Source organism: Ovis aries, chromosome 9 (assembly GCF_016772045.2).
Source record: "Ovis aries strain OAR_USU_Benz2616 breed Rambouillet chromosome 9, ARS-UI_Ramb_v3.0, whole genome shotgun sequence".
Lineage (NCBI taxonomy): Eukaryota > Metazoa > Chordata > Mammalia > Artiodactyla > Bovidae > Ovis > Ovis aries.
This window is the reverse complement of record NC_056062.1, coordinates 17,312,549-17,337,818: the sequence shown is the minus strand read 5'-3', so window position 1 is coordinate 17,337,818 and position 25,270 is coordinate 17,312,549. Positions and strand designations below refer to the sequence as shown.

Genomic DNA, 25,270 nt, shown 5'->3' with positions numbered 1-25,270 from the left:
GAGATCTCTCCAAACATCCACACACTCCGTGGATATCTCGTAACAAGACACCAGATTGTGGTTCTGAAAGCTTGTCTTGGTCCTTCACTTTCCTATGTTTGAAAGTAGCATCACTGTTCATCCTGTCACCCAAACTAAAACCCTAGAGTCAGCCAAGATCCAACACACTTCCGTAACACCCAAAGCCAATCCGCCACCAAGATGTGTCGGTGTGAAATCTGCAGCAGTTCTAGAACCTGCCTGCTCTGTCTCCACTGACCCAGCCTTAGTTCAGACCCCATCATTTTTAACCAGGAAAACAAAACACTGAAAATGCAAAATGACAACGAGGATATGAAGCAATAGGAACTATCATTTGTTGCTGGTGGGAACGCAAAATGGGACAGTCACTTCGGAAGACTGGCAGTATTTTGTGAAACAAAACACACTCTTACCATATGATTCAGTAATCCTGCTTCTCGCTACTTACCCAATGAGTTGAAAACTTAACGCCCACACGAAAACCTACACACTGATGTTTGTGGCAGTTTTATTCATAATTACCAAAACCATAATCAACCAGGATGCCCTCCTGTAGGTGAATAAATACAGAAAGCATGGTACATCCAGACAATGGAATATTATTCAGCACTAACACAGAACTATCAAGTCATCAAAAGACATGGAGAAAGCTTAAACGTATATGAATAGGTGAAAAAAGCCAATCTGAGAAGGCCACAGACTGTGTGATTCCAACTATATGACATTCTGAAAAAAGTCAAAACTAGAGACAGTAAACAGGTCAGTTGCCAGGAGTTAGTGAAAAGAGACGGATGAACAGGCCGAAGTGGAGAATTCTTAGGGCAGTGGAACCACTCTGCATGACTGTAAAATGGTATCTTGTCATGTCACAATGAATTTGATACACATCATTATGAATTTTTCCAAATGCACGACATCAAGAGTGAGCCCTGATGTAAAATGTGGGCTCACGGTGGAAAGGATGTGTCGATGTGGGTTTACCAGCTGTAACTGACATACCACTGTAGTACAGGATGAAGATGGTAGAGGAAGCTGTGTGCATGTGGGGGCAGGGAATACAGGAGAACTCAATTCTTCCACGAACTTAAAACTGCTCTGAAAATAAAGTCCATTAAAAATAAACAAACAAGGCTTCCCTTGTGGCTCAGTGGGAAAGAATTTGCATGCCAATATTGGGGAGACAGGGTCAATCCCTGGTCCCACATGCTGCAGAGCAACTGAGCCCATGTATCGTGACTACTGAGCCCACACTCTAGAGCCTGGAAGTAGTAACTACTGAAGCCTGGGTGCCCAGAGTCCATGCTCCACAACAAGAGAAGCCACCACAGTGAGAAGCCCCAACACTGCAGCTGGAGAGTAGCCCCCGATTGCCGCAACTAGAGAAAGTCTGCACGGCAAGGGGGACCCAGCACAGCCAAAAATAAAATAGTAAATAAGCAACAAACAACCAGCCTCCCGTGTAGTTATGCAGGCCCATCATGGTCCTGTCTCCTCAATCCACCACTGAGTCTAGAAGTCATTTCCAAACAGCAAATCTGATCAAGGTATCCACTACCAAAAAACCCTTCCAAGGGCTTTTCAACAACTCACAAATTAAAGGGCTCTGAGCAACAGGTTAGCAAATCTTTTCCTTCCTGTGTTAGGAACCTGACCACGGGATAAGCTTTCTAATTCTGTTTCCCTGGAAACAGATAATGATGTGAACTATATCGCTAAACAATATCGCTTATTGTAAAATGACTCCTGCTGGGGAGACTGAATCTGGACTGGGAGAAGTATGGATATCGGATGGGGGTGCCTTGCTTTGGAATTCTCTGAACTTAGAGACTCCTGTGCTGACCGTGTGTTTTCAGGCGACCTAGAAGCTCTCCTTATGGAGTTTTTACAAGAGATAAACGGCTCCTGACAAGCAGGAGGCTCTTAAGCCAGGGTGAAACCCCCATCATTAATGTGGGCTATTCATCTTTCCTCCAAGCTGTCTTACTTGTGCTTACTTCTTTGTTACCAACCCACATTCTTCCTTCAATCCTTCTCATCATCACATCCTCTGGGAACTCCTACCCAGAACTTGCCCCACTCGGGGTAAAGTGCTCCTTCATGTGGCTTCCACATCAGCACGGACTTCCTCACTCTAGCCTATTATCCTCTGTTTTTCTCCCTGTTTCTTCACTTGAGCCCTACTCGATGGTCATGGTAATGCTCAAAATTATCCAAGCCAGGCTTCAGCAATACGTGAACCATAAACTTCCAGATGTTCCAGCTGGTTTTAGAAAAGTCAGAGGAACAAGAGATCAAATTGCCAACATCTGCTGGATCATCGAAAAAGCCAGAGAGTTCCAGAAAAACATCTATTTCTGCTTTATTGACTATGCCAAAGCCTTTGACTGTGTAGATCACAATAAACTGTGGAAAACTCTGAAAGAGATGGGAATACAGACCACCTGACCTGCCTCTTGAGAAACCTATATGCAGGTCAGGAAGCAACAGTTAGAACTGGACATGGAACAACAGACTGGTTCCAAATAGGAAAAGGAGCACGTCAAGGCTGAATATTGTCACCCTGCTTATTTAACTTCTATGCAGAGTATATCATGAGAAATGCTGGGCTGGAAGAAACACAAGCTGGAATCAAGATTGCTGGGGGAAATATCAATAACCTCAGATATGCAGATGACACCACCCTTATGGCAGAAAGTGAAGAGGAACTCAAAAGCCTCTTGATGAAAGTGAAAGAGGAGAGTGAAAAGTTGGCTTAAAGCTCAACATTCGGAAAATGAAGATCATGGCATCTGGCCCCATCACTTCAAGGGAAATAGATGGGGAAACAGTGGAAACAGTGTCAGACTTTATCTTTTTGGGCTCCAAAATCACTGCAGATGGTGACTGCAGCCATGAAATTAAAAGACGCTTACTCCTTTGAAGGAAAGTTATCACCAACCTAGATAGCATATTGAAAAGCAGAGACATTACTTTGCCAACAAAGGTCCATTTAGTCAAGGCTATGGTTTTTCCAGTGGTCATGTATGGGTGTGAGAGTTGGACTGTGAAGAAAGCTGAGCGCCGAAGAATTGATGCTTTTGAACTGTGGTGTTGGAGAAGACTCTTGAGAGTCCCTTGGATTGCAAGGAGATCCAACCAGTCCATTCTGAAGGAGATCAGCCCAGAATGTTCTTTGGAAGGAATGATGCTAAAGCTGAAACTCCAGTATGCTGGCCACCTCATGTGAAGAGCTGACTCATTGGAAAAGACTCTGATGCTGGGAGGGATTGGGGGCAGGAGGAAAAGGGGACGACCGAGGAGGATGAGATGGCTGGATGACATCACTGCCTCGATGGACATGCGTCTGAGTGAACTCCGGGAGTTGGTGATGGACAGGGAGGCCTGGAGTGCTGCAATTCATGGGGTCGCAAAGAGTCAGACACGACTGAGCAACTGAACTGAACTGAACTGATGGTTATGGTTGCAAGGTCTGCCACTTGACAGCTGCCAAAGCCATCTTTGTAAACCTAGGCTGATGATGTCACTCCTAATGGCAGGCACTTCTCGTTTATTATCCAAAAAAAAAAAAAAAAATTCCGTTTCTCTCTAAATGGAATCTTGGCATTATCTGGCTCAGTCTCATACCACAATAAGCACTCTACAGACACCCTTTTGGTCAGGAGCGGTCACAAAACCTAGTTCAGACCAAGCAGATGTTAGTGGAAGCCTGTTGGATGGGATTATGAGAAAGCAATTGCTTTCTAACAAAAGAGAGAGACCGGATGACAGGAGTCTTTCACTCTTCCCCCTTCCTGCTTCCTGTACATCTGAAATACAGACACCATGCCTGATGGTAGAGAGAAGACCTCACCACTGTGAATCTGAAAAAGAAGTCGCATGCTAAAGATGGCAGAGCAGGAGATTGGGCAGAGCATCAAGCTGTGTCCTTGACGCCTTCCTGCAACCAATGGTAGAAGCCAGACCTGTCATTACATAAAACTCCATTTGGATAACTTACTGTCATTAGGTGTCTATTGTCACAGCTGAACCCAGCATTTCCTAACACACAACTATATATAATTCATTCTCCAACAGGGTGAAATCCCAGCCCACTGCCATGACAGCTCTTTCATCTCAGAGCCCACATACCGTACCATTCTCATCTCCTAACACCTCCTCATCACCACATGCTCTCTGAGTCCCAATCATTCTAATGGGTCCGTTAGCAAGTACCCCCCAAAAAAAAACATCTTTCCACAGGAACTTGTCTTTGCACAGGTTCTTCCGATGTGGAATACTGTTTCCCACTAGTTGGAGACATACAACTAGTCTACCAAGGCTGGGTCACCTCCTCTACCAGCCTTCCTTGATAGCTCCTCCCTCCTTTGAATTCCAGACAGCACCCCATGGCTGATTTTCTTACAGCAATTAGTAAACTATTTTCAAATTATTAATCATCTGCTTCCTCCCCCATAACTTGAAACCCAGAGAGGCAGTGATCTCACCTTACCAGGCATTCAACACATGTTTAAGGGTGCCTCTAAATCTACTGCTTCCATCTACTGAAGCTGTGACCTTCAGCTTCTCCAAATTATTAAAATAATGTATAGAGATAAGCCTAGGGTGACCAGAGCATTGTGTATTCTAACAAGTACCCCACCCTTGGGTGTGTGCAGAATAAAATCCTAATGGATCCCTGGAGGAGAGCACCGTGCTGATTAAAAACAATAATGTATGAAATGTGCTTATCACAATCCCTGCTAAATAAGTTCAATAAATATTAGCTATTGGGATGATAATGATCGTGTCTTTGAATCCTCAGCCCTGGACTTGACCCAAGGTAAGTACCCAGTAATATTTTCTAGATGTAGAAATCAAATGAAATCCAGGTTTATTCTTGGTTCTAAATTATAAAGCATTCTGAAGTCCCAGCCTAAAATAATACAGAAATCATAATGGTATCCCTGGATACCTAATTTTCCCACCAAAATATCCCCTGATATTTCTCCCCTGGAGCTTACCCCATTAGGCAGACTCAGTGCCTGCTTAAGACAGTCTGTTTCTAAGCACAGTGAGACCCTGGGGCAGGAGCTTTCTGAGAAGGTTCTCGGTGGAATCAATTGTGCTGGCAAGACCAAGCTAATAATAAACAAGGCTGAACAATGCAGCTGGTAGTTGGAACTGGATGTCCTTGGGCCTCTGGGAGTTTGGCTCTGAGTTTTCCATTCTTGAGAATTTAATCTTCCTGTGCAACTTCCACTGGGGCTCTCGAGACAAGTGAGGGCTGGAGAGAACTGAGTGGCCATTCACAACCAGTGCTCAGCTCAGGGTGGCTAGGCTGCATGAGCGGCTCTCAGCCTGGGCTGGTGGCTCAGAGGAAACCTCAGAACTTCAGTAATTCTGATCCATCTTGTTCCAAAACATTTGCACCTCGACATGCTGGGATCATCCTATTTCTGTGGGTCATTGCACTGGGTTGTACAATAAAATCCTAATTGAACGATTCAATGATATAAGCATTTAAAGTACACCTGGTATAAAAGCATTTCATGCAAAGATGGGCACAGTAAAGGATAAAAACTCTATGGACCTAACAGAAGCAGAAGATATTAAGAAGAGGTGGCAAGAATACACAGAAGAACTATACAAAAAAGATCTTAATGACCAGACAACCACAGTGGTGTGATCACTCACCTAGAGCCAGGCATCCTGGAGTGCAGTCAGGTGGGCCTTAGGGAGCATCACTATGAACCAAGCTAGTGGAGGTGATAGAATTCCAGCTGAGTTATTTCAAGTCCTAAAAGATGATGCTGTTAAAGTGCTACACTCAAAGTGCCAGCAAATTTGGAAAAAATCTGAATGAAGCACAAGCTGGAATCAAGATTGCCAGGAGAAATATCAATTACCTCAGATATGCAGATGACACAATCCTTATGGCAGAAAGTGAAGAGGAACTGAAGAGCATCTTAATGAAAGTGAAAGAAAAGAGTGAAAAAGCTGGCTTAAAGCTCAACATTCAGAAACCTAAGATCATGGCATCCGGTCCCATCACTTCATGGCAAATCGATGGGGAAACAGTAGAAACAGTAACAAACTTTATTTTCTTGGCCTCCAAAATCACTGCAGATGGTGACTGCAGCCATTAAATTAAAAGCTGCTTGCTCCTTGGAAGAAAAGCTATGAAAGACCTAGACACCATATTAAAAGGCAGAGACATTACTCTGCCAACAAAGGTCCATCTAGTCAAAGTTATGGTTTTTCTAGCAGTTGTGTATGGGTGTGAGAGTTGGACTATAAAGAAAGCTGAGCACCAAATAACTCATGCTTTTGAACTGTGGTGTTGGAGAAGACTCTTGAGAGTCCCTTGGACTGCAAGGAGATCCAACTAGTCCATCCTAAAGGAAATCAGTCCTGAATATTCATTGGAAGGACTGATGCTGAAGCTGAAGCTCCAATACTTTGACCACCTGATGCGAAGAACGGACTCACTGGAAAAGACCCTGATACTGGGCAAGATTGAAGGCAGGAGAAGGGGACAACAGAGGATGAGATGGTTGGATGGCATCACCTGATCAATGGACATGGGTTTGGGTGGACTCCAGGAGTTCGCAATGGACAGGGAGGCCTGGCGTGCTGCAGGCCATGGGGTCTCAAAGAGCGGACATGACTGAGTGACTGAACTGAGCCGAATGGTATGAACGCATTGGGGAGAAAGATGGACTATGAAATAGATTCAGTTTTCACACTGCTCACAGTCTAATATGACAGAAAAAAAATATGTAGCAAGTGCTTCCATTAAAAGAATAAATACAGTATATATGAAAGAAATAAGCAGGGAAAAGAGAGCATCAGAAAAGCAACAAATTCAAAAGAAACTTGAAATTATTTCTTAGTGGAAGAAAGCCCAACAGAAACAACAAGCGTCACCTCCTCGTCCTTCTTGTTATAAAAATAGGGAGACAGTGGCCACTACGGACAGCAGTGTGGAGGTTCCTTACAAAACTAAAAATAAAGTTACCACATGACCCAGCGATCCCACTCCTGGACATATATCCAGAAAAAAAAACAAGGAACTCAAAAAAATACGTGCACCCCAACGTTCATGGCAACACTATTTACAATAGCCAAGACATGGAAGCAACCTAAACGTCCACCAATAGATGAATGGATAAAGAAGACGTGGCGTGTGTGTGTGTGTGGAACATATATAAATGGAATATTATTCAGCCATATAAAAGAATGAAATACCATCTGCAGTGACTGGATGAACCTAGAGATGATCATACTAAACCGGAGTCAGACAGACAAAGACAAATATCCTATGAGAGCACTTATATGTAGAATCAAAAAAATGATACAAACTAACTTATTTACAAAATAGAAATAAACTGACAGACGTAGAGAAGAAACTTATGGTTACCAAAGGGGAAAGGTTGGGGGAAGAGACAAATTAGGCGTTTGGGATTAACGGATATATATACTACATATAAAGTAGATAAACAAGGACCTACTGTATAGTACAGGGAACTCTACTCAATGTCTTGTAATCACCCATAAAGAAAAGGAATCTGAAAAATAATATATATACATATATTTAACTTAAAAACTGCTGTATATCTGAAACTAATACAACACTGTACATCACCTACGCTCCAATAAAAACTTGCTTATTTTGAAAACAAATGAGCCTTAGAAAAGCAAGTGAACTTGCTTCTGTTCACATCATTCTGCGAGCACTCTGCCTGCATTTCTGTTTTATAACTCAGCCTCATGAAAGGGATTAGGAATCAGAGGGCCCTAAGTTGGAATTTGTATTCTAAGTGTGACCATTTGTGCAATTTTTTGGCAAGTTACCCCATCTCTCTAAGCTTCAGAATCTTCATCTGTGAAAATGGTTTAGAAAGAATCCTTTCAGCTCATAAAACTGTTGTAACGATTCCACAAGAAAATCCACGTCCAGTGGCTGGTTCAGGGAGAGTGTTCACATACGTGTTGAAAGTACATACACATTAGTAAATGAATGAACGAAGGTTCAAGTGCACTGTCTGGAAGAAGAAATAGAACACGTTACTACTGCCTGGTGTGTCTGCCTTCCCCTGCTCTCCCACTGCAGAAATGTAAGTCCCAAGAGAGAGAGACCAAGTCTGTCTTCTTCTCAACAGGATTCCAGAATGTAGCATGAGGCCTGGCCCAAAGTACGTGCTGGAGTAAACTTTTACTAATAACATAGCTCTTCCTTCTCAATTCTTTTGCTCTGTGTCAGGCATTTTTATAAGCTCTGTGCCTGAGGTGGGCATATTATCCAGGCCACCTATGAGGAAAGTGGCCTTGCTACCCTTCTATTTGATAGATAAAGCAACAGAGTCTGGCCCAAGAAAGCAACAAAGAAGGACTTAAATCAATGTTTGATGTGCAGACAGTAATATTCACTGAGTCTTGCAATATGCCAGATACCATTCTAAACATTTTACTTTTGTTAATATTTGTTCTTTAATCCTCACAAAGACCTGAAAGCGGCACTACTTGTATCATTTATTCATTCATTTGGCAGCACTGGGTCTCAGCTGCAGCATGCAGGATCTTCCCTCTTCCTTGCAGCTTGTGGGATCCTGACTTGCAGCATGCGAAATCTTGGTTGCAGCATGTGGGATCTAGTTCCCTGACCAGGGATGGAAGCCTGGCCTCCTGCATTGGGGGTGCAGAGTCTTAGCCTCTAGACCACCAGGGAAGCCCTAAGAGATACTATGTTTTAATCCCAATTTTATAAGTGCATAAATATAATGACAGTGGGGATGAGTAATCTGCCCATGGGCACACAGGTCACCAGGAGCAGAGCCTGGCTTTGAGCAGAGCCTCACTGTCACACTCAGCAGCCTTGAAGGGTTTAATTCTGCGGTCAAGCTACATCCAGCTCCCGTGGGAGGCCAGAGAAGATGACAGAGTCAGCCTTCAGAAGAATGTGCATGCTCAGTCACATCTAACTCTTGGACCCCGTGGACTGCAGCCCACCGGCTCCTCTGTCCATGGGATTCTCCAGGCAAGACACTGGAGTGGGTCACCATGCCCTTGTCCAGGGGATCTTCCCAATCCAGGGATCAAATCCGCATCTCTGCATTGGCAGGCAGAGTCTTTACCGCTGAGCCACCTGGGAAGCCCCTCAGAAGGGTGGAGAAAGGTTTTTCAAGAGATGATGACTGAAGTGAATCTGAATCAGTGAAGAAGTTGCCCAGGTGAAAGTGTGTTAGGCTATGATGTGGGGTGTGTGCAGATGTTTATGTGTGTGTGCGCATGTGTGTCTGTGTGTATTCACTCTCCATCTCTCTGGCAACCACAGTCAGGACCCCAAGATTTTCTGCAAAGGAAACCTCAAGCAGAGTGCACACTTCATTCCCGCCATGACTCACATTATATGTCCCTGGGCACCAACCCAGCCTCAGTTTTAACTTAAAATGAGATGTTTCTTAAAGCACGTATTTGATGTAAAGTTTAGATGTATAAATTAACATCCCAGAAGTTTTGACACGTACATTAATCACTGAATTTTGAATGAAAATTTCCAGGAGGACACACAATTAAACCACACTAACAAAGAAAGCAAGACAGGTCTGCTGTTTCAGTAAGTATATTTTCTTTCATTTTGGATGGAGATAGTCAACAAAGGATAAAGCAGAAAGGCAAACACTTAAAATTCAAACTGCTTACCTACACAATTAAAGAAGACACAGACTTCTCTAGATTTCTTCCTTCTTCCTTTTTTTAAAGGCCCCTAATTCCATAAGTGTCTTTTCAAGTAAACATGCTGTATGCCTTTCATGCATAATCCAGAATCAAAAGATGCTGGAAGCAGACCTGTATTAAAGGTCATCAAATGAATCCTCTTCTCATCTCCTTCATATTCCAAGTCAAACAGAAGCTCAATTCCATTCCCAAGTTTAAACAACTGTGTGGTTAAAAGCCAAATATTCTGACTGAGTAGTTTTGGGCTTTTACATTTGGTCTTTTGTTTTGCTTTGCTTTTATGATCTATAGCTTAATTTTAAATGCCCTTCACAAGGGACACCTATGGGGTGGCTGAAAAGGAATAAGCCTTGGGATCAGACCAATTTCAGGGACAAGTCAGGCTTCCTCTCTTGCTATCTGTGGGACTCAGCAAGTGATTTCCCCCTCTTTGTGCCTCCATCTCCTCGGCTTTAAAGACCACTAGTAACACCTCCTGCATGAAGATTAAATAAAACTATCACCAGGGAAATATTTACGACAGTCACCAGCACAGAGAAGGTATTCAGAAACGGCTTCCTGTCTCTCTCATCTGTACTACATAGAACTCAATATCTGCCTGTCACTTTAAAAGGATTGATGATCTTTTTTTTTTTTTTTTTTTTGTCTCCAATACATGCATGTTTTTGGAAAGAAGGAGGAAAAGAGAAAGCCAAGGGAATCTCATTCTGATATTCAGAAGCAATTATATTAATATTCATTTTATTTTTCCAAAGGTTCACACCAGTCAGCACGCTAAAAAAAAAAATCATGCTTGATGAATTCTACCTTGGGCACAAGATTCCAAAGATAATCTTATATTTAAACATTTCCTCTAAGCAAACTGAAAAAGGCCATTTATTCTTCGGTGCATTTTATATTCTGATTTAAAATCAATAAGGTTTCACAAAAACCACCGTTCAGTCATCCACTCTTCCCCTGTAGTAATACCTCTGCCATGAGGATGTGTGCCCAGAAATTAATTTTCAAGATGACTTATACCAAATGCTTTAAATATCAAATACTTTTATATTTAATTTTAGCAATTTTCGATGTAACTCATTTTAGAAATTATACTCCCATGCCTTCTTTCAGCAGAGTTTACAGACTGTAATTTAGTTCTGCCTTGATGACTCACTGTCATACTTCGGAACATAACTTACTGCTTTGTGCTATTATGCCTTGATGCACTCAAAGACCCCTCAAGCCTGAACATCTCCAAGTTCCTTCACTCAGGATCCAAAGGCTCCACCTAAGGGATTTCCCTTCGTCCACCCCATAGACAGGCTCCATTCAAACAAGAGTCTCATTCAGGTTCTTCCATTTTCACAGCAGGATGCCAACCTTACCATTCTCTCTGTGTGTGCTTAGTCGCTCAGTCGTATCCAACTCTTGGCGACCCCATGGACTGTAGCCCGCCAGGCTTCTCTATCCATGGGATTCCCCAGGCAAGAATACTGTGGGTTGCTGTATCCTCGCCCAAGGGATCCTCCCAGCCCAGGCACTAAACCCGAGTCTCCTGTGTCTCCTACATTGCAGGTGGGTTCTTTACCCACTGAGTCATCAGGGAAGCCCTCACCATCCTCTGAGACGGCATTAAAGTTCACAAATGAGCCTTTACTTGCAACAAACACTGATTAATCACCTATAGCATGTCAAGTACGACAATAGTGTTGAGTTTGCTTTATTTTTTCATTCAATTTTCTTTTTTTTTTAATAAACTTATTTATTTTTAATTGGAGGATAATTGCTTTACAGTATTGTGTTGGTTTCTGCCACACATCAATACGAAATCAGCCATTAGTATACACATGTCCCCTCCCTCTTGAACCTCCCTCCACCTCCCACCCCATCCCACTCTTTCAGGTTGTCACAGAGCACGGATTTAAGTTCCCCACCTCAAATTCCTACTGGCTATCTATTTTACATGTGATAATATATATGACCCAATGTCATTCAATTTTCATTAACGTCTTCTTATGTGTTGCCTGTTATTGTTGTTTCAGACTTAAAGAAACTAAGATCAATGCAGGTAACGTAACACAATGTCCTCAAGAGAAGCTGAAGTTATGGCAGGACTATCAGAAGAGCACTGCTGGAATTACATACCATAGACCCATAAGGAGGGGACTCCTAGAAAAGAGGGATGATAGATGGACCTAGAGATTACCATGAGGCTTCCCAGGCGGCGCCAGTGGTAAAGAACCTGCCTCCCAATGCAGGAGACAAAAGAGATGCTGATCTGACTCCCTGGGTCGGGCTTTCCTGATGCCTCAGACACTAAAGAATCTTCCGGCAAGGCAGGAGACCCTAGTTTGATTCCTGGGTTGGGAAGATCCCCTGGAGAAGGGCATGGCAACCCACTCCAGTGTTCTAGCCTGGAGAATCCCATGGACAGAGGAGCCTGGTGGGCTACAATCCATGGGGTTGCAGAGTTCGACATGACTGAAACGACTTAGCACGCACAGAGATTATCATACTCGGCAAAGTAAGAGAAACATAAAATACAGTATTGTATCACTTATATGTGGAATCTGAAATATGATGCAAATGAACTTCTCTACAAAACAGAAACAGACTCATAGTCATAGAGAAAAGACTTGTTGCCGGGGGTGTGCAGGGAGGGATGAATTGGGAGTGTGAGATTAACAGATGTAAACTATCATATATAGAATGCATAAACAACAATGTCTTACTGTACAGCATGGAGAACTATTGATGTATTGAACACATAAGTGTAAAATATAGCAAGCAAGCCAAGAGAGGAAGCTGGGTTCAATATATTATTCGGTGCGCCTATAACAAGTATGAGGCGTGAATGAATATATGGCTGAGTGGAATAGAAGAAAAGCTATCCAAGCTGAGAAGCTGAAAGCCAAGGTGCTACAGGAGCATTTAGCTTGACTAGGAAGGCATCTAAGATAATGGCAGGTGCTGAAGAAAAGAAGACCCAGGGACCAGAATGAATGGAGACTGGACAGCAACGTGTGAGCAAAAGGCCAGCCCATGACTGGCCACTCCAGTAGGCACCAGGGTAGCCAGCAGCCCACTGTAACTTTCCCTGACCAAAAATGCTCTTAAGAGAAGAGTAAGGGGGAGATTTCCCTGGTAGTCCAGTGGTTAAGACTCGCACTTCCACTGCAGGGAGCATGGGTTTGATCCCTGGTTAGGGAACTAAGATCTGGTATGGTGTGTGGCATAGCTAAAAATAAATCTAAAAATAATAATAATAATTTCATATTGATGCAAAAAAACCCATGATGAACTAAAATTTTAATGTTTTTAAGAAATATATGAGCAGGAGAAGGTGTGGCTAATTGGGGAAAGGAACCCACAGCAGGGCTCCTTGGGTTCCAAGCATTACAAGGTTTAAGGAGACCCTTTTAGTCATGTTCGCACAATTGCCTAATGGGAACAGACATTCTAAGAGGATCGCAGGGTTGTATGACTGCACATTGCAAGCTCCCCAGGAAGCAGCTATGGGGAGGTTCGTTTGTCTTAAAGGAGGACTTGGAGGGAGCTCTAATGGGAAGAAGGGGAAACATCAGTTAGAAAGTAGTAGACCTACTGGGCTCCACCCTGCTCCCCTCCCCCAGGCCCATGTGTGCCCATCACTGAGTTACCGTGTTGGCTGGTGACAACCCATTATTGCTCTGTCCCCCGAAGGACTTTCCTGAGCTGACAGGAGCTGTTTGCCCCAGAAATACTTGGGTAGACAGATGCCCCAACGTTGAATCCACGACAATGGCCTTGTTTGCTTCACCGTGGCTGAGCTTAGGTGAGATACCCATACCTATGCCTGCCTTCTTCCCTGTCTGTTTCTGCTCTCCTCACTCCCTCTGAGGTTTCCACTGAGAGCAGCCTCTCAACCAATCACCTGTACAAGATCCATCTTGGGATGTGACAGGCAAGTCTGTGTCACAGAACCTGAGGCAGGAAGCAGGGGGGACCCCTCCACGGAGGCCACATAACTGTCCAGGGTCACTTGGCTGACAAATGTCAGAACTAGGATAACCACCTAACCAGGTCTGTCTGTGACTGAGGGTGGTCCCAGGATGCCAGACTCTTAGTTTGCAAACTTGAACCGTCCCAGAAAAAACAAAGAGAGAGAGAGAGAAGTTGGTCACAGTAGTCAGACTGGGATTCAGTCTCAGGTCTAGGGAATTCCCTGGAAGTCCAGGGGTTAGGATTCCAGGCTTTCGCTGCTGAGAGTCGGGGTTCAGTCCCTTGTTGGGGAACTAAAATCCCACAAACCATGAGGTGAGGCCAAAGCAAACCAGTCCAAGCTGGTCACATTCTAAACAGCCCCTGGCTCTAGAAAGTGTCTTTCATTTAAATGCATGTCAGCTCATATATAACCTAGGCACCTACTCGCTCAGGCATCAACAGAGAATACACCATCCCATGGTGCCCACAAAGGGATGTCTGTAGGCTTTGAAACCATCCCATCCCTCTCCTAGAACACAGATTCTTATTTGGGGTCCATGGAAGGACTTCAAGGCATCCATAACCCTTCTGATAAGAGAGTTTTTTCTTTCTTTCTTTCTTTCTTTTTTTTTTTTTCGGAGAATGACTGCAGATTTAATCAGATCCTCAAAGTGGTCCTCGACGTAATTAAGATTAAGAACCATTGTCCAGGAACACATTGCTTTTATTTCCAGATTAAGTTGAACAGTGGGGTGCTGCACTTCTGTCTCACACTTGCTGGCCTCAAGCAGAGCTGTTTCCCACTTCAGTGGCTAAAACACCCACCTCTGCATTTACTAGAGCATAGTGGGTGGGAATCATCTACCTTCATCCCTAGGTTGTCTTCATCTCAGTACCGGGAGAAATTTTTCCTTTTTTTTTTTTTTTAATTTAAATGGAAATTTGAAACATATTCGTCAGGGTTGGCTGAGGAGACAGGAAGGGGAGGTGGTTCTCTGCAGGGAGCGGGTGCATCAGGGACCAGGAAGTGTTTCAGTGTCCCCACCTGATGATCAGGAGCTCGGAACGGCACTTAAATAGGACTGTGGGTATTTGTTTTAATTGGAAGAGTGTTAGTCTATTACTGGAGATTCCTGGTATTAATTCCTCTGTATGCACTTTAATGAATATGGGCTCTGTGCTCACTGAGTACCAGGAAATCTCTTCTAGGAACTTGGTGCAGCTATAAACATGGCAAACTCCCTGCACCATGGAGCTCACCATCTTGCAATGGAGAGAATCAATTAAAAAAGCAAATACATATGTAATAATATTAAAACAGTTATACAGTGATGAGTGATATGGAGAAAAATGAAGCAAGCTCTGAGGGGCTATTTGACTAGGGTGGTCCAGGGAGACCTCTATAAAGAAAAGACTGGATGAGGGGGAAAAGCCCTGGAAACATCAGGGGTGACTTTCCTAGCCAGCAGTATGGAGACAGAGTAAAAAGCCCTTAAGGGAAGAGGAAATTCTAGAGCGTGTGTTTGGTATTTTTTTTTTCTTTTTTTGAATAGGTTGAATGGGCGGTGTTACCAACCTTGTGAGCCTAAAAGAACACTTTTATTTCCTCATTCTATATACTCCCTGGGGTGATCACTGCTACCCCCATGTTCTTGATTAACATCTATGTGCTGATGATCTTCTAAGTTCAGATTCAAGTCAAGAACTCCTTTCCAAGTTTGACTGATACCTCTAATTGCCTAAAACATACATGGATTTCTGCAGAGATCTAAAAATCTACTTATCCAAAATAGAAGTCATCATTTCCCCCTCAAAATCTCTTCCTTCCCCTGTGTCCCCAGGCCAGTGAACAACATCAAGGCCAATCCATTAGAAACTTAGGAGTCATCCTTGATAATTCTGCACTTTCAGATACTGTATACTGAGTCATCCATACTTCCCAATGTTTAACTGCCTTACTATTTCTCAAGTTTATTCTCCTTTCTTTATCTCTGTGACCTTAACCATGGTCAGGACCATCACTACCTCCTGCGACAGCCTCCAATCACGTCTCTACACTTCTTGACTTGCTCCCCTACCATGCACTCTCTCTACCACAGCCAGGATCCAAAATACATATCTATGTCTGTCATTTCCCATTGTGCAATCCTCTCACTGCTGAATAAAGCTGGAAGCATCACATTTGCTGGTTTCAAATTATATCACAAAGCCATAGTAATTAAAACAGTATGGTCATGGTATAGAAACAGACACACAGAATGGACAGAAATAAACCCACATATATACAGTCAACTAATCTTTGACAAGCGTGTTGCGAATACACAATGAGGAGAGGATAACCTCTTTGATAAATGGTGTTGGGAAAACTAGATACTTACATGCAAATGAATAAAACCAAACCCTTATCTTACACCTTGCACAAAAATCAACTCAAAGTGGAGAACATAAGATTTGAAGCCAAAAATCTCCTGCAAGAATACATAGCAGGAAAAGTTACTAATGCAAGTCTTCACAGCGACTTTTTGGATACAGCACCAAACGCACAGGCAACAAAAGTGAAAATCAAATAAGTGAGACCACATCAAACTAAATAACTCTGCATAGCAAAGGAAACAATCGACAGGGTAAAAAGGCAAGTTACAAAATAGGAGAAAATTTTGGAAGCTATATATCTGATGAACGGTTAATATCCAAAATATCTAAGGAACTCAGACAACTCAATAGCCAAAAAAAAAAAAAAAAAAGCTAAGTGTTGGCAAGGATGTGGAGAAAAGGGAACTCTGGTGCACTGTTGGTGGGGAGATAAATCAGTACAGCCATCATGGAAAACAGCATGAAAGTTTCCTTAAGAAATTTAAAATAGAACTACCATATGACTCAGCAATCCCATTTCTGGGTGTATGTCCAAAAGAATCGAAATCAGGATCTCAAAGAGATGTCTGCAGTCCCACACTCATTGCAGCATTCTTCACAACAGCTGAGACACAGGAGCAGCAATGCACACTGTGGATGAATGAGTGAAGATGTGGATACAGACAGTGGGCTGCTACTCAGTCTTTAAAGTAATTAAGGAAACCCTGTCATTTGTCACAATATAAAAGGAGGATATAATGCTAAGTAATATAAGCCAGACACAAAAATTGAAATGTTGTAGAATCTCATTTAAAGGTGAAATCAAAGTCAGTCAAACTCACAGAAGCAGCAGGTAGAATGGTGGACACCAGCGGCTGGGGGAGGGGCACATGGGGACACACTGGTCAGAGGTACATGCCTGTGAAGTCATTTCAGTTGTGTCTAACTCCTTGTGACCCCATGGACTGCAGTCCACCAGGCTCCTCTGTCCATGGGATTCTCCAGGCAAGAATACTGGAGTGGGTTGCCATTTCCTACTCCAGGGAATATTCCTGACCCAGGGATCAAACCTGAGCATCCTGAGTCTCCTGAATTGCAGGTGGGTCCTTGACCACTAGGGCCACCTGGGAAGCCCTTGGCCAAAGGTACAAAGTTTTAGTTCTGTAAGGTGAGTAAGCTCTGAAAAGCTGATTCAGAGAATGGTGACTATAGGTAACAATACTGTATTGTACACTTGAAATTGGCTAAGATGGACGATAAGTGTTCTCATCACATCCGATTTTAGTCTTTCAAAGATCTCTCTAGCTGCCCTGTGCAGAGTGTAGTGAAGGGGCACATATGGAGTACTGATGCCCACTTAGAGGCTCTTGTGTTAGTTCAGGTGACAGATGAAGGCGCTGAGTGCAGTAAAGATGTAAAGAAACCTCTGAGTGTCGCCCATGATCCCTCCCTCCTCTTGACCTACATTCATGGTCAAAAGGCCTTACAGTGTTCCTCTGATATTTTTCTGACAAAGGAAGTAGTTTGTTCATTCAACTGACCCCTCTCCATCTCTCCCTCATTAGGATTCCTGCTCTCACTATTCCCTATCCATCACTTCTCCTCATCTTACTGCCCATTCTTGAATTCAAGACTTTTTTCTTCTGATGGCACCCAGTGGCATGTGGAATCCCAGTTCCCCAAGCAGGGATCAATCCTGTCTTGGAAATAGGAAGTCCTACCCACTGGACCATGAGGGAAGTCCTAAATTCAAGACTCTTATCTGAAAAGTCTCCAGAGAGGCCATCATATTTCTGGCTTGAACCATCTTCTTGACTCCAAACTCTATTCTGAAGCTAGGGAGAGTTGTCTGTCTACTTCTAAACCTCTCCATGTTTCCCAAGACCTTCAGGTTAGAGGACATGCTCCTTAGTTGGCCTCAAAAGACTCTCCAAGACGTGCCCCTCTTATGTCCCAGCCTCAGCAGACACCGCTTTACTTGTGTTCCAGCCCTGCCCATTCATATCACTTCATCGCTACCTCCAGCCTCCACAGCTTTACACGTTACCTCCCACTGAGGGCCCCTCCCTCCACTTGGAAATTTCTGTCGATTTCTTTTAGGCTCTCTCTTCTGTGAGGGCTTCCCAGGTGGCAAGAGTGGTAAAGAAACCACCCATCAATACAGGAGACAACAGAGATGAGGGTGGGATCCCTGGGTCGGGAAGATCCCCTGAAGGAGGGCATGGCAACCCACTCCAGTATTCTTGTCTGGAGCATCCCATGGACAGAGGAGACTGGCGGGCTACAGTCCATGGGGTCACAAAGAGTCCAACACGACTGAAGCGCCTTAACACAACGCACTCTTCTGTGAAGACTTTCTTGACAGTCTCTCCCAGGAAATGTATCGAACGTCTCTCCCCTTTGCTTTCCAGAACCCTGCCTTGCCTACTTCATTCTTCTGTTTCCATGCCTGATCCCCCGCCTACCTGGGGCAGCTCTTGGCCTTGTTCACAGGTGAAACCCCTGCCCTGGTGTGATGAGTGACACGCGGCAGGCTCTTGATTCAAATTTTCTGACCTGGGCACACACAGGGCCTGTCCAACCATATCAGAGGTAGGAGGCCATGGGAAAGAGCCCTGGCCCAGCTGGTCAATTTCACTTGTGACGCTAAAACTTCCCTTGGGAATTGCTCCTGAGATCAGTGGGCAGCCATCTAGAAACAATCCACGCTTGAACAGAAATATTTGATGTTGCTGAGCACCCAGAGTCTGGGAAGCTCAGTGAATATTAGGGATATCCATGAATCCCCTCCAGCTCTCGCAGGTAAGACAAGGCTTCATCCACACGATGTCTTATATTTTTAATGAAAGAGATCTTCCAGGGTGGACAAAGCAGCAGACCATCTTACTTGAGGCCAGATAAGAAGCAGGGGTGGGACAAGGAGAGATGGTAGGGTGCACTTAATACCTGCTTAAGTCCCATGACCATGGGACAATTCTAAAAGAGAAATATGATGGGAAAGAAGCGGGTAGACATGCATGAGCTGTGCTTAGTCGCTCAGTCATGTCCAACTCTTTACGATCCTATGGACTGTAGCCCATGTATCCCCATGGACTGTAGACTTTGTCCATGGGGATTCTCCAGGCAAGAATACTGGAGTGGGTTGCCACACCCTCCTCCAGGGGATATTCTTAACCTGCAGGTTCTTTACCAGCTGAGGCCATGTGCATTAAAATGTAGTATTTGGACAAGCAACAAGCTTTGACCCATAAGACAGCCAGAGGGCCACAGAAGTAACCTTGGTGAGGAACAACATTAATTAACAGATGGAAACACTGAAATCAGGAAGATGGGGCTGCCAAAATCACCCAAATTGTTTATAGATGAATAAACAGAGGCCCACAAAGGTGAGGAAGCCAGGTCAACAGTCCTATGAGCAGTTAGGTTCAGAGTCGGGATGAGCATTCAGCCCTCAAATCTAAATGTTGAGCTTATTCCACTGTTTCTTGGTATCTTACATGGAAAGAGGGCTCTTAGAAACCACCATCTTCCTATTAGTAGCTTTTCTCCCCCTGCCTGTCCTCTGCCCCCAGTGCCCTCTAAAAGATAAATGAAATACAGGCATAGAGAGAGAATGCATTTGGGGACATTTCTCAAAAAAGTTGGAACTTCTATTCTGGGCAATTACCTCTGTCATTTGGAAATTACAGATATTGTGAATTATGTGCCAGGCATGTCAGTTTTCATAGAACGTATGCCTTGCCAACCCATCATGAAAGGTAGCTGCCATTATAACAGTACAGAGACAAGGCAGGTGGCTGAGGGGACACAGTGGGGCACTGAAGGTCACGGAGAGCTAACAGGTGTAAGAGTCAGGGTTTCCAGCTCACTCGGTCTTACGTTGTGTAATCAGACACAGAGACTTTGCTCATTTTCCAGGACCAAAACCAATTAAAAGAAATAAGGTACTGGGGTTGTTTTTACTGCACAACTGCCCATTCATTCCTAGTGCCTGGCATCTTTGTGATTCGGAGATCACCATATTTCACAAATGAGAAAACAGGAAGACCATGTGTCCTTGTCCTGGGCCCTCTTAGAACCAGGATTCAAATCTAGGCCTTCCTGATCCAGTGCTTTTCCATTACACTGGAGCCGAAATCAAAGAAAGATATTGAAGGGAGAGAAGTACATTTTCAGTTTTAAATACTCCATCAGATGTTTCCAGCATATGTTATAGGAAGGTCATTCAACACCAGATTACCGTTACTCTAAAGTACGCACTCGAAAAGATATGAGCATTTTTAAGACAAAATATGTGTCTTTGTTCTCCTTCACTCTGCTTCAGTGGGTTGACCCTAAATAACAACAACCCAGCGCGCATCCTTCAGGCTGACTGCACAGACTGAGACTGAGGAGGCAGCTCGGTCAGCCTCTGTGCAGCCCCTTCTGGGGCCGGTGGCCATGCTGCCGGTAAGACTCGTGCCCGCCTTCAACAGCCATCCGTCACGACAGCGGCTGTGCCAGGTGCAGGGACCACAACTGGGGTAGAATGGAGCCCGGATCCTGCCCACAGGAAGCATGGAATCTGGAAGAAGAGTGACAAACGCCAGCGACAACAACGCGACGCAGCACACGCTGTCACAGAGCAGGTCCGCAGTGCCGCGGGAGCACAGGGGAGAGTCCAGAAAGGCTTCCTGGAGGAAGGGGCATTGGAGTTGTGTCATGAATGGAAAAAGGAAACGAGCAATGGTCCACTTGAGGCAGAGAGACCAGCGTGAGCAATATCAGGGTTAGAAAAGAGCAGAGGATGGTACAAGACAGTCCAGCCATGCCATCAAGCTGTAAATCTTCAAATTAGGCAAACATTCGGTAAACATCTGGCATTACAGAGCACAGCTGGATGACGGTGAACTTTGCCCCAACTAGCTCACAATGTGTGTCCAATGAATGCATCTAACCAACACCAAAATGGGTCCCCACCATGTGCAAATCACTGTTCACAGGGTAAAATGCTTAGTCCAGCCCTGCGGAGAGCAAACCTCAGTGTTCCCAAACTAGATAAGTACTGCATTTGATGCCAAAGCCCTTGACCTTCAACATCTGCAGGCAAGGATGACATGCTGTGTTTCCTCTGATAAAGGCCTCTTTATATTTCCCTGAGTGTATCTTGGACCAGACTACAGGGTTTCAGCTGTGAGTCACTGACCGATATTTCTACTCCTTGTTCATAGCTGAAGCGCACTGAATGATTTGCTGATCTCAGAAAGGGAGTTTCTTTAGAAAACGATGATAATTCCTTTTATTTGCATGAGACATTAGGTTTTGAAAAGTTCTTCCCCATCATCCCACCTGACTGTCCCAAGAGCCTGGCAAGCATCAAGAACTGTTAGCATCCCCATTCCACAGATGAGACAAGGGAGTCTCAGTGAGGTGGGGAAATTCAAGGTCACACAGCAAGTATATGAAGAAATCAAGGCTCCCATCCATGTTTCCTGGCTCCCAAATCATGTCCTCTTTTCTCTACACCTCACCATCTGCCTGGAATACAATAATATCATTCTCATTAAGACACAAATCCCAAATGAAAGGCCAGTCAAATCACAACCCCACAGGCAATATAACTACAGCATAAATTAAAAGCCCAATTAAAGAACATGGCCTTTTAACTGGGACTTATCACTATCCCCAGAAGCCCGAGTATAAAGAGAGAGCCTGTAAAAGTCAATGGCTGCCCATCTCAGAAATTACCCAGAGACCCACTTACCCATATGCAAAGAGACATTAGACCCAAATTATTCACCCAACTTCATCTTCCTCCTCTACAGTCTTCAGGAGCCCTGACCCCTGCTGAGCTGGGTTTGGAATCATGCCCAAGCCTTGGCCCCTCTCTCTGGTCTGCAGACAAGGTTAACAGTCCATCACTCTGGGAATAACACTGGTGCCTCTCAGCTCTGACACATCCCCTGATATCAGGAACAGCAGAACCTGATGGAAAAACAATGCCTCCGTAGTTCAAACAGAACTGAAGCTGAATTTTCTAGCTGTTTGAAAGTGAAATAGTTTGCCCATGGCTGGTGTCCTCTTTGGCCAAGGGGACAAAGAGTGTTATTATAATCCATGAAAGTCTTATTTTGCTGACAATAGTTGTAAGGATGGCTAGACATGAGTTAAGGGGGATAAAAAAGAGGGACATTTTTTTTTACCGTTCATTTATAATTTTATATCTATTCCCACTCCACCCCTTATGGCCAAAGGCAATCATGTGATAAACTTCAGGGATACCCCTTGGTCCAAAGATGGTAACAGTTACCACTCCCCCTTGTCTAAATATCCCTTCCAGTTGCTAGGCTTGAAACTGACTTTACAAAACAAGACCTGGTGAGCCCTCTGCTCCCTTTCCGTGTCAAATACCACCCACCCTCGCCCCTGGCCAAGCTACAGAGTCAGCCTGGACCACAGAGAATCACTGTCCCCGTCTCAGTTCGCCCCAACACGGTCCCCTCCCCAGCCTGCTCTGGGTCAAGGGCTCCGAGAACCTGCCTCCAGAAGGGTCGGGATGTGCCCTCTCAGCCTCCATCTGGGACTTCCGTGGGGATCACCTCATTAACCCAGCGTCTCCCCACCAAGTCACATCAGACTGCCCCTCGTACCCTCTCAAGACGTGTCCAGATGCGCCCTGAGACTAAAAGACAGAGACTGGGGGAGACAGAAGGAGATAAAGCACATTTCGCGGCGGTGGAATCCCTGTTAAGTAAGAAAGGCATCCAACTAGCAACCACGCTTCCAGAAACGTCACTGCCACAGAGGACAGAGTTTTGCAGCTGCCGAGCCCGGAGCGCTCTCACCTACCTGTCTCCCCACTGCAGGGCTCCCCTCTCTCACCTCTGGGGCCACCAGCTCCTCGGTCCCTCACTCAGCTCTTTCCGCCTCCTTCAGTCGCCAACACTTGCAGCGGCAGTGGGAGGACCGCGGAGTCCGGGCACCTGAGAGCTGGGTCTCGGGTCCCCGCAGCAAGGCTGCCTGGAGGAGGAGCGAGAGGCTGCTGCCCTTGCCGCCGCCGCCGCCGCCGCCGTGGTGCTGATGCGGTTGCTATGGTTATGGAACTCCGCAACTGCCCCCTTCTCAGCGCAACAGCTGCCCGGCCGCGGCCTCTTCCGGGGCAGCCCCGGTGAAGCGGGGCCGGGTGGCAAGGCTGGAAACGCTGGCGAAAGGGACCCGCCGCCACCACTGCGAAAAGGAAAAAAAGGACCGAGCGCCCGCGCCCGCGCTCTCGGCTCTCGCCCGCTGGCTGCGCTCACCTCCGCGCCCTCGCTTCTCCCCTTCCCTCGCCGGGACGCGGCCAGACCCCGGCACCCGGCGCGCAGCGCGCCCTCGCGGCCTGGAGAGCCGTTCCTGCCGCCGCCGGCTGGCCCGGTTCCCCGCAGCCCTGCGCACCGCCCCGAGGCTGCGCGTCGGACGCGGAGGCGCGGCGCCCCCTTTCCCCAGCCTCGGCCCTCTCCGCCGCCAGTCGGCGACGGGAGCCCGCGGGCCGAGCCGGATGCCCAGGAGCCAGACCCCGCCCGCTTGCCCGCCCGCCCGGCCCGTGTAAGGGGGCGCAAGCAGCTGAGACCCGAAGCCCACCGGCTCCCGCCAGCCAGTCCCGGCCGCGAGCATGCTCAGTCTTCGCCTCGGGAGTTGCCCTCCTGAATTAAAGAAAATAGAAATAGAAAGGTTCTCTCCAGACCGCACTCTAACTTCTTCCCCGCCCTGGGAGGCGGGGGACGGATGACAGGGGTTAGAGCAGACGGCAGTGATGGTAAACTTTGAAGAGGGGCCCGGGGGGCTGCCAGGGGCAACACATGAGATGCCCAAGAAAGGCTTAATGCCCTAAGCAATCAATATTCCCAATACAATCAGCAGTGGCTGTCAATCAATTGGCTAACCCATCATTGGCTAGTCACCTACTTCATGATGGACATTAAAGATTCAGACATGTCTAAGATTTGGTCCCCGGAAGAGGGGAGAAGATTGAGGAGAGTTAAACTGACTCCCCGCCTACTGAGCATCCTTCACCAAGCATTGCACATGAAAAGGTCTCTAATTCTTGCCATCTCTGTTTTAGGAAGGACTCCCGGCACCCATGATACAGATTAGAGCCTCAGAGGAAAAAGCCAAGATTGGGACTGCGGAGACCAGTGCTTCCTCCTTTCAACCGGGTTGCACTAATTCACAATCCAAGAAGAGATGTGCTTGTAACCAAACAGTTACAACTAGGGTGATTAGTGTCTAACCCAAAGGAATGTGCCCCAAGACCTATGTTCCCACTCACCCCCAACTCCTTATGTGGTAAAATAGCATTATGGCTCATCACTGGGAAGCCTTCCTCTTCGGTTCCTGCTCTGCTCATGGTAAGGAGAGGAGAAGCACAGAGATACTATAGAAACTGAGGCCTCCAGGCAGTCAGGAGTAGGGAGCTGTGTGGACATGACCCATGTATCAGGACCCAGGGGTCTCCCCATGGACACCAATCACAGATCCCTGGTGGCCAACAAGATATCCAACATCATGCAACTGGATCACTGTCCTCTAGGTCCTAAGATGCCCTCGCCCCATGCCCTCATGTGGACAGAAACTCAGGACCCTGCTCCAAACTGGTGCATTCTCAGCTTGGCTGAATGAAGCTCTGAACAGCTAGGGGACTACAAGAGGTCTCAAGAAAAGCCCTCCCTGACCACTGCCCAGGGTGGGTCTAGGTGGAACCGACTGCAAAGCAGAAGTAACTCTCCACAGTTATCCCACCAGCCAGGGACTGACCCACCATCCATCAAATCACACAAGCCAGAGACCTAGCATCACCCTGGGGTCCTGGGCTCCCTGCCTGCTTATCTCTACCCATCCCACTCCACTCCACCCACACATGAGATACCGCCTTCGTAAGTAGCTTCCACCGTGTAAGCAGCAATCAACGTTGTCGTTAGCAGGGACCTCACAGGAATTTTTTTTTTAATGTCTTACAGCAGGAGGCAGTGAGTACTGGTGTCTCTAGAGAAATGGATCTCAGCGTTATGGTTTGAGGGGAGCATCTCCAGATGGGACAGGAGGACACTGACAGATACAGAGTCTAGTCCAGCCCCAGGTGAAAGGTGACACCCCACGTGAAGAGCTGAGAGACACAGCTGAGTGTGGGGAGCTCCTGGCTGAGTTTGGTTCTGGAGGAAAAGAGGTAGCCCCCCTCAGAGGGCCACAGGGGCTCGAGCCCCTTCAGAATGAGCAAGCG

At 45.7% G+C, this 25,270-nt stretch overlaps 1 protein-coding gene across 1 annotated transcript in view; it reads right to left on the bottom strand.

The window, feature by feature from the left end:
- The window catches only part of FAM135B (family with sequence similarity 135 member B), a 272,851-nt gene extending 249,457 nt beyond the window's left edge, over positions 1–23,394 (bottom strand). The window contains exon 1 of the mRNA XM_027972869.3: positions 22,864–23,394. The gene's annotated coding sequence lies outside the window, so the exon portion shown is untranslated. The remainder of the gene's footprint in view (positions 1–22,863) is intronic.
- Positions 23,395–25,270: the final 1,876 nt, after the last annotated feature.